This window comes from Perca flavescens, chromosome 3, assembly GCF_004354835.1.
Source record: "Perca flavescens isolate YP-PL-M2 chromosome 3, PFLA_1.0, whole genome shotgun sequence".
Lineage (NCBI taxonomy): Eukaryota > Metazoa > Chordata > Actinopteri > Perciformes > Percidae > Perca > Perca flavescens.
In genome coordinates, this window is record NC_041333.1 from 4,226,077 (window position 1) to 4,238,547 (window position 12,471).

The 12,471-nt window shown below is 40.3% G+C and overlaps 1 protein-coding gene across 1 annotated transcript in view; it reads left to right on the forward strand.

Moving 5' to 3' along the window:
* The first annotated feature begins 3,169 nt into the window (after positions 1-3,169).
* Positions 3,170-12,471, forward strand: part of mtus2b (microtubule associated tumor suppressor candidate 2b) — a 40,219-nt gene continuing 30,917 nt past the window's right edge. Inside the window, exon 1 of the mRNA XM_028572830.1 lies at positions 3,170-3,267. The gene's annotated coding sequence lies outside the window, so the exon portion shown is untranslated. The remainder of the gene's footprint in view (positions 3,268-12,471) is intronic.

Genomic DNA, 12,471 nt, shown 5'->3' on the forward strand with positions numbered 1-12,471 from the left:
GAGTTTGTCTTTTCATTTTTTAAATAGATGACAAACACACATCCCAGCAGCATGTGACACCGATGCGTTGCCTGACACAGCTAAGTGTGTTTTGTAGGGCTGCAAGTAAAGGTTATTTCCATTGTCGATTAATCTGTTGATTATTTTCTCAATTATTGGTTTAATTGTTTGGGCTATAAAATGACATGACTCCTTTCATAGTGGAAACTAATCGATTAATCTTTGCAGCTGTAGTGTTATGGGTATTTTCCTGATTTTTCACTGTTTCAGATGTGTACATGTTTTATTTATTTATAAATACTGACAAAGTGAAGAGAGAAATTTGTAATTGCAATGAAAACTCAATACAAACATAGTTTAAAAAAAGATGATTAAGTAGGCTATGTATTTGTGTTGTGTGGATATAATATAAATAAGAATAGAATAATTATAGAAAAAGCTCATATCTAAAGGTAAACCCTTACTCAATTCATGTTTCTGTGTAGTCCCTTTATCGTGTACACCACGGGTCTTCAATGTTTTTTAAGACCCCTTAACTGAAAGCGAGATGGAGCAGGGAGCCCCTATTACTGTATAAAATGAAGTTGCATATTAAACTGGGCCTTCAAAAAACATGTAGGGTGGCCTAAAACCTTTATACATACCTTTTTTTGCAAAGAATATTAAGCTATTAAAATAGCCTAAAAATTGTTGATTGCACGATTTTATAAATCATGTTTTAATGTTAAACATACATGTGGCACAGTCAATCCTTAGGATTACCTGTATCTGTGGATGGTTCCCTTAGTGACTATCTTCTATAGGCCAGTAACCCTATCATCAGTGGGGATTTATATTTGATAATATGTTAGATTTATGTTAAGACTTTTTCATTTTTGAAAAAAATTAAGACCAATTTGGAGGCCCCCCCACATTGACTCTGAGGAGTCCCGGACCACCTGTTGAAGATCCTTGGTGTACACGGTATGATGCTACTGTAGGTTTCTGTATGTAGCTCTAAATATTTGATGAAGAGTGTAGAACGATGTGACAGTTACCGAGACTTTGTATCACTTTTTCTTTTAAAGCCAACCCCTTTTTCTTCCTCTCGATAACCCCCGCTTCTATGCCCTCTTCTGCCGTACAGCAACACCAGTTACTGTCAGCGGGGCGGATGGTTAAGCCTATTTTAAAAGGAGTTATTTCAGATACTTCCCTATGGTTTAGGTTGTTTTTAGAGAGACACACACACACACCCGTATTAAAGGGTCCTCGCTTCGGCGGAAACCCGATGACGAGATAAGAGGCTTTGATTGACAACCTAGATGTCTCCCGTATGTGAAATACACAGCGCACACAAGATCTTTACAACCAAATTATTTCAATTGATCACTCACGTCCTGACAGTCACGTCTGCCTTGGTCACAGAAGCTTCCTCTCAGCTGAAAGATGAAAGGTCTGCTTGTCAAATCGGTCCCCGGGGTTATTGCTGCAAACCACACGCGGTTAAAGAGGAGTCCCCACTTCCCCTTTTGGGGTGTCCCCCGCTCACATGGGTGAAGTGGAGGAAAAGGAGAAAAATGAAAAAAATCTCAAAAAACGTAGGAGTCTCTTTTGGTTACCTTGCTCAATGTGAACACAGGTATTTTTATTTTAGTTGCAGCAAAAGTTAAAAAGCAAAATAAGTTATACAAAATATGAAGAAAATTTAAAATTAAAAAATGAACTAAGTTCAATCACTCAAAATGCTCTAAAGCACAGGGTGCCCCAAAAAGCAAGAGAGAGGTTGAGAGAGCTCTGTTTTTTTCCTTGGTCCCCCAGTGAGGTACCTCTCTGCCCTTTTTCCTGGTCCCCCAGTGAGGTACCTCTCGGCCCATTTTCCTTGGTCCCCCAGTGAGGTACCTCTCTGCCCTTATTCCTGGTCCCCCAGTGAGGTACCTCTCTGCCCTTATTCCTGGTCCCCCAGTGAGGTACCTCTCTGCCCTTTTTCCTTGGTCCCCCAGTGAGGTACCTCTCGGCCCTTTTTCCTTGGTCCCCAAGTGAGGTACCTCTCTGCCCTTTTTCCTGGTCCCCCAGTGAGGTACCTCTCGGCCCTTTTTCCTTGGTCCCCCAGTGAGGTACCTCTCGGCCCTTTTTCCCCCCTTTTTCCCTGGTCACCCAGTGAGGTACCTCTCGGCCCTTTTTCCCTGGTCCCCCAGTGAGGTACCTCTCGGCCCTTTTTCCTGGTCCCCCAGTGAGGTACCTCTCGGCCCTTTTTCCTTGGTCCCCAGTGAGGTACCTCTCGGCCCTTTTTCCTGGTCCCCCAGTGAGGTACCTCTCGGCCCTTTTTCCTTGGTCCCCCAGTGAGGTACCTCTCGGCCCTCTTTCCTGGTCCCGCCAGTAAGGTGCCTCTCGGCCCTTTTTCTGGTGCTGCCCTAAAAAAAGAGGGCCCTTTGACTTGCAAAGCTTCTCTTTTTATACACAATTCATCCCCCTCCCTTCATAGATGCAGCACAGTGGTGTTCAACCACTTTATATGACCTTCCATGGCAATACAATCTTAATGCAGATATCAGGCTGGACATACGTAAAAACATCTCATGTGACGATATGTCCTATATGCATATGCATTTCACTATCTAACATACAATCTAACGGACCAGTTCATCACTAGGTCAATCCAGCCATCTTTCTCTCCCCTATGTGCACGTAGGGCCTCAACCCCAAACGTATGCACCCTGCAGACACTTCCTCTTTCCAGCTGCAGGGTCAGGCAGACAGTTACACAAAGTAATTCACACTAAGATGTCTCTAAGCATGTTTAGAATAATCTCAGTAACACAACGTTTAGCATGATTATACTGTTAAGCAGTCATATAGTTTTGAAAGTAAATCAAAAATCAAAATCAAAAGCAGGAGTATAGTTTTAGCTGTTTTTGGGGTTAATACATTTCAAAAAGCATTTCATTTCTGGGGGTTTTTAAACTGAACCTCGTTCAACAAGAGAAAAAAAGAAATGGATGGCTTCACCTGCAGGGGGCGACTGGAGCCCATGTTTGCATGGGCGTTGAGTCTCCTCTCCTCCTTTCCTTCCCTCGTCTCCTCTCCTCTCCTCCGTGTTTCCCAGCGAAGCTGCAGACTCCTCTCCTCTCCTCTCCTCTCATCTCATCTCCTCTCCTCTCCCCTCTGTTTCCCAGCGAAGCTGCAGACTCCCTCATCTCCCTCACGGCTACATTTGGATGTGTCCCTCCTGCCTCTCCTTGTCTTCAGTGCCGAGCTCTTCTCCCGCGGATTAATGGAATCTGAACGGTAAGGTCTACCTTTTCCCGCCGGGGGACGGGACGGTTCTCTGCCTCTCTCTCTCTCCCATCTCCCATCAGCGCCACTGATCATTACCTATAGACACGTTACTGCTGCATCTGCTGGAGAGACTGCGGAGCATCCTGTTGGTGCTGCTGTGTGTATTAATGTTCATATTTTCAAGTCATTGTCCAAGTGTTTTCCAGGCGTGCAAATTCTAATAGCTGTTGGATACAGTCGAGATATAAAAAAAGATAACCTCGCTAATAGGTGGACTCACCTGTGTGTGTGTGTGTGTGTGTGTGTGTGTGTGTGTGTGTGTGTGTGTGTGTGTGTGTGTGTGTGTGTGTGTGTGTGTGTGTGTGTGTGTGTGTGTGTGTGTGTGTGTGACATGTTCTTTCGCGTCTAGAGTATCTTATGGTTGTTTTCCAGTGCCTGTCCTTAAAAGCAACAAAGCCTCCCCTCTCCTTCCTGTTTGGGGCTTGTGTGTGTGTGTGTGTATGCACTTTATATTTAGAAGCTGTGAAATGAGGAACCAGGCAGCAAGGAGCTGAATGAATGAACATCAGTAACAGTGAAGAGACAGCTGTCTGTCGGGCCTGATCCTCGTTGCATTATGTAAGGTGTGACAGACAGCGAAGCACTGAGCACCACAGAGGCACAGAGGCATCGATCGGTGATTATACTAATTTAACATGTAAGGTGCTGATGTTACATATTGGTGCATTTTTTTTTTTTCCGGCAGTGTGTTGCTTCTTCACCTTTCACCTGTAGGTGGGGCGTTGTTAAAATGATCGATTCTCCAGTTAAAACCGATTTTTGTTTGAGTGATCGGATATTGATTAATACAATCCAGAAATCAATCTTTTAATATATGCCTTTTTCAAAAAATAAAAATATTTTAGGGTTGCTTCTTCCTTGTACAATTTACAGCATACGTTCTCTGAGAATGTGTTTTATATCCAGGCCAGATTGGTGTTGTAACTGAAACGTCGCTCACCTAATTGATATCGAATCGTAAACGTAATCGAATCGGGGCGTCGTGGATCGGAATCCAATCGATTTGTAAAATTATTGGCGACACCCAGCCATACCTGTAGGCCTTAGAGTCACACACACTTTAGTTTCAATGTGCTAAAGTCACAACAACAGAAGATTTTCTTTGACCTTAGCTTGGCTACACAAAGAAAGTCAGGGCTGCTGAAGCATTAAAAAGGGAGGGAGACTGGCGCCTCCATGTTCATGCATCCTCAATATTTCATGAGCATTCCAGATTAGACATCAAGTGAAGCTTGGTGGACACACAGAGGCCTTGATCTGTGCTCTGCTCCCAGATATATATATATATATACGCCTGCTGAAAGTGACCGAGCTTCTGTTTCACGGAGAAAAACTGGAGGTCTGAGCGCACACTCGCACAAGCCCCGTCGCGCAAAGATGCACAGATTTCATAAGAGGCCCTGATGAATGTGAAGGTCTCGCCCTCCATGCTGCATACAGTATCAGGAGGCAGGTGGCGGCGGGGTGGGATGCTGAACGCTGGGGGGATGGGGGAACATGCTCAGGGAAGCATGTTGTTGGTACCAGCGTACGTTTCCTCAGTCTCCATCATGGTGTCACCGCAGGAACATTATCAGCTGGTGCAGCCGTGAGTGGGGAAACAACCAGGAAATGTACCCGTCATTCTTTTTTTAGTGGTTGCCTTTTTATAGTCAATTCAGTTTTTAATTTGTTCAGTAAAAGAATGTTGGTAATGATTTCCTTTCATTTGTTTTAAATTGGACAAGCAATGTGTTGTATTGTGGCAGAATACTGAAAGCAGCAGAAAGGCAGAACTGAGTACACTTTAGTCTCTGTTTATCGTTATCGCGATATTCAACAACGTTATCACGTATTTTCCTCCTATCGTTCAGCCCCATACCATTATGTGCTGCTGTGGGAGTGGAAATAGCAAAGGGGAGGGGGGGAGTGATGAAGAATATCACCTAGCACCTCTAACACCATGACCGAGCATTTGTCCCCCCGTTTGTGGAGCAGAGCTGCAGAGTTGGAGGACTTTGAATTGCAGAGTAAATGGACAGATTGATTTGACACATGAACACAGATTACAAATTTGTTTTGTACCTTTCTTTCGGTCCTAATTCTCTCCTAATTTTTGACACTTCAGTGCATAAAACTGATACTTATGTGATATACTGTAGCCTATTGAATATTACAAAGACGGATAGTGCATTTAATACATATAGTGTATTAAATGAGAGTGATCACAAGTCAGATAAAATTTCGAGCAGTATGTGCTGTGGGAGTGGAAATAGCAAAGGGGTGGTAAAGGAAGTGAAGAGAATATCAGTGGATCAGAGTACTTGCGCTGCACTTTTTCAGTCAGCGAGACTAGCAGCATCCTGCCCGGCAGACAGCTCTCCAGAGAACTGGGAAGAGAACGAGGTTGAAATGAATTAAAAAGTTATTTTAGTTCATTATCTCTGTACTGCATGGGAGACTGTGAAGCAGAACATTATGAAATCCACAGTATGAAAAAAAAATGTGAACTTGACTCCCAAAAGTAGGGCAGGTAGGGTAAAATAGGATTCCTTAAAGCCAGCTAGGGTCCATTTTGTGATTCTGAGAGATGTTGATGTTAGAAATTAGCATTAGTTTAACTTCCATTTGTTTTTTTTTGTCATTTGACAAGTTATTTAGATTTAGTGGTGCCAGATATGTGGACGATATGTCCCCATGTTGTTTACTGTTTCCTTGATATTTCTTATCTTCCATTGTCTTGAAGTATGAGCGTCATATGCCGTTCAGTACTGTTGCTACTGCGGTGTACGCTTGTCTGCACTGCAATGATTTGGAGTTGTAAATCAATTTAAGGGATGGAGAAGTATCATGGCCACCCGCAGCAGAAACAATCCTGTTACCAGATTGCAGCTTCTCTCTTGAAACAAGACTTCATTTATCCAATTTGTCATCTCTTGACAGGCAGCGTACTACAGGCAGGAATCTTAACCGACGCTTCATCGGCTGTTTGGTTACCCAGAGGGAGTTAGTGGTGTTATGTGGTAACCACACAGTGCTGTGGGAGACCTGGTAGGGAGGCAGGGGGGAGGCAGGTGTAAGGGGATCTGCAGTGCAGGTGCTGAGACAGCATTTAGTGTAGTGTGTTAGCCTGCACTTTAAACAACACACTGCTGTCTTTGGGCCCTCTTTGCATTGCAAAACACAGCATGTGGTTTGTAACCGATAGTAATTCCCCCGTTCTGAGCATGCAGCAAACTAATATGACACGAGAGATTTATTTTCATAAGAAGGGAAATGAGATGCTATCTCCTGCTGTGCAAGTGCATTTGTTAGGGCATAATGTGGGAGCAAAGAGATGAGGTGGATCAGCAGTCGGTCAGGTCTCGTGCTAATCAGATGATGAGTCTAACAAGGACTAATAAAACAAAGAGAATTCACCAGTTTAGCTCTTCTTTCGCCGGTGTTTGGTGTTTTAAGCCCCCAACGTCGTCTTCCAGGCAGTGCTGCATGGAAGGCACTAGGGTTAGGGTTAGGTGCCTTGAAGTCCACGGTGGGAGCTTAAAACACCATGGAGCGCTTTCGCCCCAAGCTGTTTGAACAGGTATTTGTTTTGCACTTTCTATTTTTAGCCCTGATGACATCCCTTTTTAGGCTACTAGTGCATACCTGAAATAACATATCTTTTATTTCCTTTAGTTTTTGTGACTTTAGGTAGGCACAGATTTTTGGGGTCTCTAAATTATAGAGTGCGGTCTAGACCTACTCTATCTGCAGTGTCCCGAGATACCTTCTGTTATGATTTGTCACTATAAATAAAATTGAATTGACCACTTAAGCATAAAAAATGAGAATATTTTGTTGTTAGTTTTTAATTTAATTTTCAATTGTTTAAAGGGAATGTATGCTACCTACATGTAGTTGAACTTGACAACCAGAGCTGAATAATAGCAAAGATTTGACAAGATGGGAACTTAATGTGCAGGTTCTTTTGAGCGTCTGGTAAAAGGTCTCTCTCTACTGGATACGAGGCCACTCAGGAAATAGGTCAATTGCAGACATCATTCATTATGTGCCTTTGGCTAAAGACATGAAGGGAAACAGGAGAAATGGAGCTGATCACTGGATTTTTCCAATGTATACTATAGTCCTAATCAGAGACCCTAAATATCAGAACAAGTGAACACACCTGCTGCTAATAATCTATAGCAATTATTTCCATTTATGTTTTTAAGATCATTTTTTTGGCATTTTAGGCCTTTATTTTTAAAGGACAGCCAAAGAGGGGAAAGAGAGGGGGACTGACATGCAGCAAAGGGCCGTGGGTTGGAGTTGAACCGCCAGCGTCGAGGAGTAAACACTCTAACCGGTGATCTTCCCATACCCCCATAGCAATTATTAAATACAGCTCTTATAATCAGAAGTGAGCTGCCAGACCATGTGCTCCAAAACATTAAATTCATTTTGACAGTCTTTTTTTTTTTTTTTTTTTTTTTTTTTTCTCTCTTTTTTTTTTTTTTTTTTTTTTTTTTTTTTTTCTTTCAAGTTTTATTTCAAAATACAAATAACAAAAATTCAACCATGTAATATGACAGAAGAAATAATACAAAAATGTATACAGATAATATATGAAATAAGAGAAGTACTATTTAAAAAAAAAAAAAAAAAAAAAAAAAAAAAAAAAAACAGACTTTCAATAATGTTAAAAATAAGAGACAGCAAAATCACTTAAGGAAATTTAAGTAGATATCATATATTAGTATAGCTTTCTTATTAGATACCAACTTAAGAGACTCAAAGTATATGTCAAATTCAACTTGGAATAATTTGAAGCACGGTGTTGAGCTGGAAAATTTTGCCTTGTGGATATGAAACTTACCTAATAAAATAAAAAGATTTACAATATTACATAACTTCCGATCTTTACATTCAAAGTATGTAATAATATGTTTCCTTCAAGTGTGATTGTATATTTTGTTTTAGATACCATATAATCTTCAAAACTTTTCCAGAATACAATACAAAATGAGCAACCATAAAAAAGATGGGTTAACGACTCTTGTTCTGTTTTACAAAAACTACAATAGTTATCAACAGGCATGAATTTCGAGATAAATAGGTTTGTAGGGTATATATTATGTAATATTTTCAAATGTAATTCCCTAACCTTGTTCGTGATACAATATCTAAAGGGAACAAGCCACGCCTTATGCCAGTTAACATCAGTAAAATGAGAATTCCAGAAAATTTCCCACGAGGTGATATTTTCTTTAAATTTAGAAAGCATTTTCTAATGTGTTTATTGGTACAGTTACTGCTCATAATATCCATACCATTAATATAAAAAGTAAAATTAAAATCAGTAACTTCATTTTGTTTTTTATAACTTTTCATTAATTCTAAAATGCCAGTAGGTATAGATTTGAAAACTGAATTATATTCTTTGAACGTTATTGGGAATGCTTTCTCTCTGAGAAAAGATTCATAATTAAGTAAATGACCATTACAATCAAAAAGATCCTTCACGAAGATAATCTCTCTATTGATCCAGTTTTGCAAATAGAGTGACTTGTTCCCCCTAGTGATGCATTCATTATTCCATAAGATAGACTTGTGTGGAGAAAAGTTGTGAGAATGACATAACTTCCAGGCCAAAAGAGCTTGTTGATAAAATTGGGATAGTTTTAGTGGCAATCTTGTAATATTGTAGTTACATTTTAATACAAATTTAAGACCTCCTACACTATTAAAAATGTTATTGGGGATAAAGTACCACAAAGACTCAGGTGCTCTCAAACATTCCTTCAACCATTTCACCTTAAAGGTGTAATTCAAGTCCAAAAAGTCTAGAAGTTCAAATCCACCTTCATCCTTACAACCAGAGAGCACTGCTTTTTTTAAATGATGGTGTCTGTTTTTCCATACAAAATTCGTAAATATGGAATTTATGTCTTTACATGTTGAATCATGGACATTGAGAGAGAGGGCAGGGTAAACAAATCTTGAAATTCCTTCTGCTTTTGTTAAAAGAATCCTACCTAGAATAGAAATGTCTCTTTGAAGCCATAAATTCAGTATTGTTTTAGTCTTCTTCAATTTAGATGAAAAATTAAGTTGTTGACGTTCCTTGTGGTCCTTGCAGATATGAATACCTAAATATTTGACACATTTCTTAACAGGTATATTAAACATTTTTTCCTCTTCAGTCTGATACAAACATAAAATTTCACATTTAGATTTGTTAAGTGTTAAACCCGAAGCATTGGAAAATTGGTCAATTAGGGATATAGCATATTCAATCTGATGTTTGTCACTCAAAAAGAGAGCCGTATCATCCGCTAGTTGAGTAACTCTAATTTCCTTACCAAAAATAGACAAACCTTTAAAAATATGATTATGTCGAATATGTAATGACAGTAATTCAACCACCAGCAGGAACAAGAACGGTGAAATAGGGCAGCCTTGGCGAACTGATCTCAGTACAGGAAATCTTTTTGTGGTATTTGGATATAATATCACAGAGCTATTAATATTTTTATAAAACATTTCAACTGCAGATATAAAATTTTGTCCAAAATCAAAAATTTGAAGTGCTTTGAGTAAAAAATAGTGTTCTACCGTATCAAATGCTTTATAAAAATCAAGAAATACTATCAGTGCATCAGTATTGATGTTGTCAGAATAGTCCAGCAGGTCGAGAACAAGTCTTATATTAGAGCTAATGTGACGCTTAGACATAAAACCTGTTTGTGTTTCACTAATTATCTCATGAAGACCTCTTTTTAATCGTTTAGCAAAAATTAATGATACAATTTTGTAGTCAATATTTAAGAGCGTAATAGGTCTCCAATTTTCTATCAAAAAATGATCCATTTTGACAGTCTTGAACTCGATAAATTCCCCTATCATGATCTCAGCAGGGAAGTCAGTCCCACATGGTACAGTCAGATATATTTTCCACACTTATAAGTTCCACATCAGTATCACTTTGTGTTTAACAAGTTCCTCTTGACTTCTGGTGTCTACAGATTACTCGCTCTCATACTTAATAGTAAGCGCATTCTGTGTTGTAGATACAGGCAGTAAGGCCTCACAAGGAGAACTCCAAAAACCACCAGCAGCACCAGAGTTCAGAGACAGCCTGTCACACACATGCTTACGTGTAAACACCATAAATGTGAAGCCATTCATTGCTAATGTAGTAACAAACAGACTTAACCGCCTCCTGATTGCCCCACAGCGCAGCATGCTGTCATTTTGCCACAACCACACAGCTCCTCTGCAAGAATATCAAAAAGATACTTCTTTTCATCTCAGACAATGACATGTTGTTGTGTCATTGTCAGCTGTTTACTTCATGTTCTGGGTTTGGTAACATTTGATGTATTTACAGCAGTGAAGGGAACAGTAAGCAATGACTCAGAGGGAACATGCATGGGATCATACTGTGGACAATGACAATGACAGTTGCAGAATGTAAATGGTCTTGTTGACAATCTCAAACTACACTGCAAGGCCGATGGTTAAGCAGAAGCATAAGACATATAGGGCCCTATCTAGCACTCGGTGTGGCGCAAAGCCCAACGCAAGTGTCTTTGCTATTTTAAGAAATTAAAAATATCCTGGTCTAAAGTCAATAGCGTAACATTTCATTGTTATTTTAACAGTGCATCAGTAAAATGCACCTGGGCTTATGCACAGCGTGCGCACACTATGCTTGTAACGCACACAGGGAAGCGCAACAGCACGCAAACATGCAAAAGATTATAAATAAAAATATTACGGTGCAAATCCTCCATCATAATAGCAATGTGCCAAGGTAAAAACACGCCTGGCATTTAAAGGGAATGGGAGATGACCCTCTGATTGGTTTATTGCATGTTACACCCAAAACACAGCTAGGAATTAATGAAGACACTAAGTACAACCCTTTTGAACCATGCGCCCGGTGCACGGACCCTTTTTTCTGCCGTCAAACTAGCAAAAGTGGATTTGGACACGCCCTTAATGGTCCTATGACATGCTGGTTTTTGGATGCTTTTATATAGACCTTAGTGGTCCCCTAATACTGTATCTGAAGTCTCTTTTATATAGACCTTAGTGGTCCCCTAATACTGTATCTGAAGTCTCTTTTCCCGTGGTGCAGAATTACAGTCACTAGAGCCAGTCCTAAAATGAGCTTTCCTTAGGATGTGCCACTTTGCTCGTTTGAAAGCCATGATGTCTCTCTCTCTCTCTCATGGCCGGGCCAAATTCTCTGGGCGGGCAAAGCAGAGAAAGGGAAGGTAACCTTGCTCCTTATGATGTCATAAGGAGAAGATTCCTGATTGGCCCATCTGAGCTTTCATTTTCTCAAAGGCAGAGCAGGATACCCAGGGCTCGGTGTACACCTATCACCATTTCTAGCCACTGGGGGACCATAGGCAGGCTGGGGGAACACATTAATGTTAAAAAACTCATAAAGTGAAATTTTCATGCCATGGAACCTTTAACGCACCTGTGCCATGCGCTTCACGCTGTGCGCTTAGATCTTTAAAATAGTGCAACACACAGCACTTGACTGATTGTATCTGTGAAAAGCACTCTGCAAAAGTGATATTCATATTGTTGGCTATAAAACAAAGACTTTTCTAGGCAGTGCCTGAAATAGGCCAGTACTGAACAGCACTTTTGATTTTTGTCCACGTAAGTACCTTTGCTTCTAATTGGGTGGTGATGGCGCAGTAGATTCGACACATGCCTTTGGTGTGGGAGACCTGGGTTCAGTTCCCACTGCGATACATCAACCAATGTGTCCCTGAGCAAGACACTTAACCCCTAGTTGCTCCAGAGGCATCCGGCCTTTGACATATATAGCAGTTGTAAGTCGCTTTGGATAAAAGCGTCAGCTAAATGACATGTAATGTAATAATGCAATTGTTATCAACAGTATTATTAAAGGGATTATGTTTATAATAAAACAGGTTATAAATCATGATTTATTGGGTGAAACCAATCAATTCTATGTAAAACCAGACATTGAACACCCCCTCCTATAGGCTGAATTGAGTGATCCTTTTTTTTCATAACCACATTTTCAGACACTGCGATGAGTCAGCGTGAGATTGGTAGTCGAATCAGCCTCCTTAGATTGAATCGCCCAATAGTCCACTATTTGGGGTCACCCCTACAAGATATGCTTATGAATATTTATAA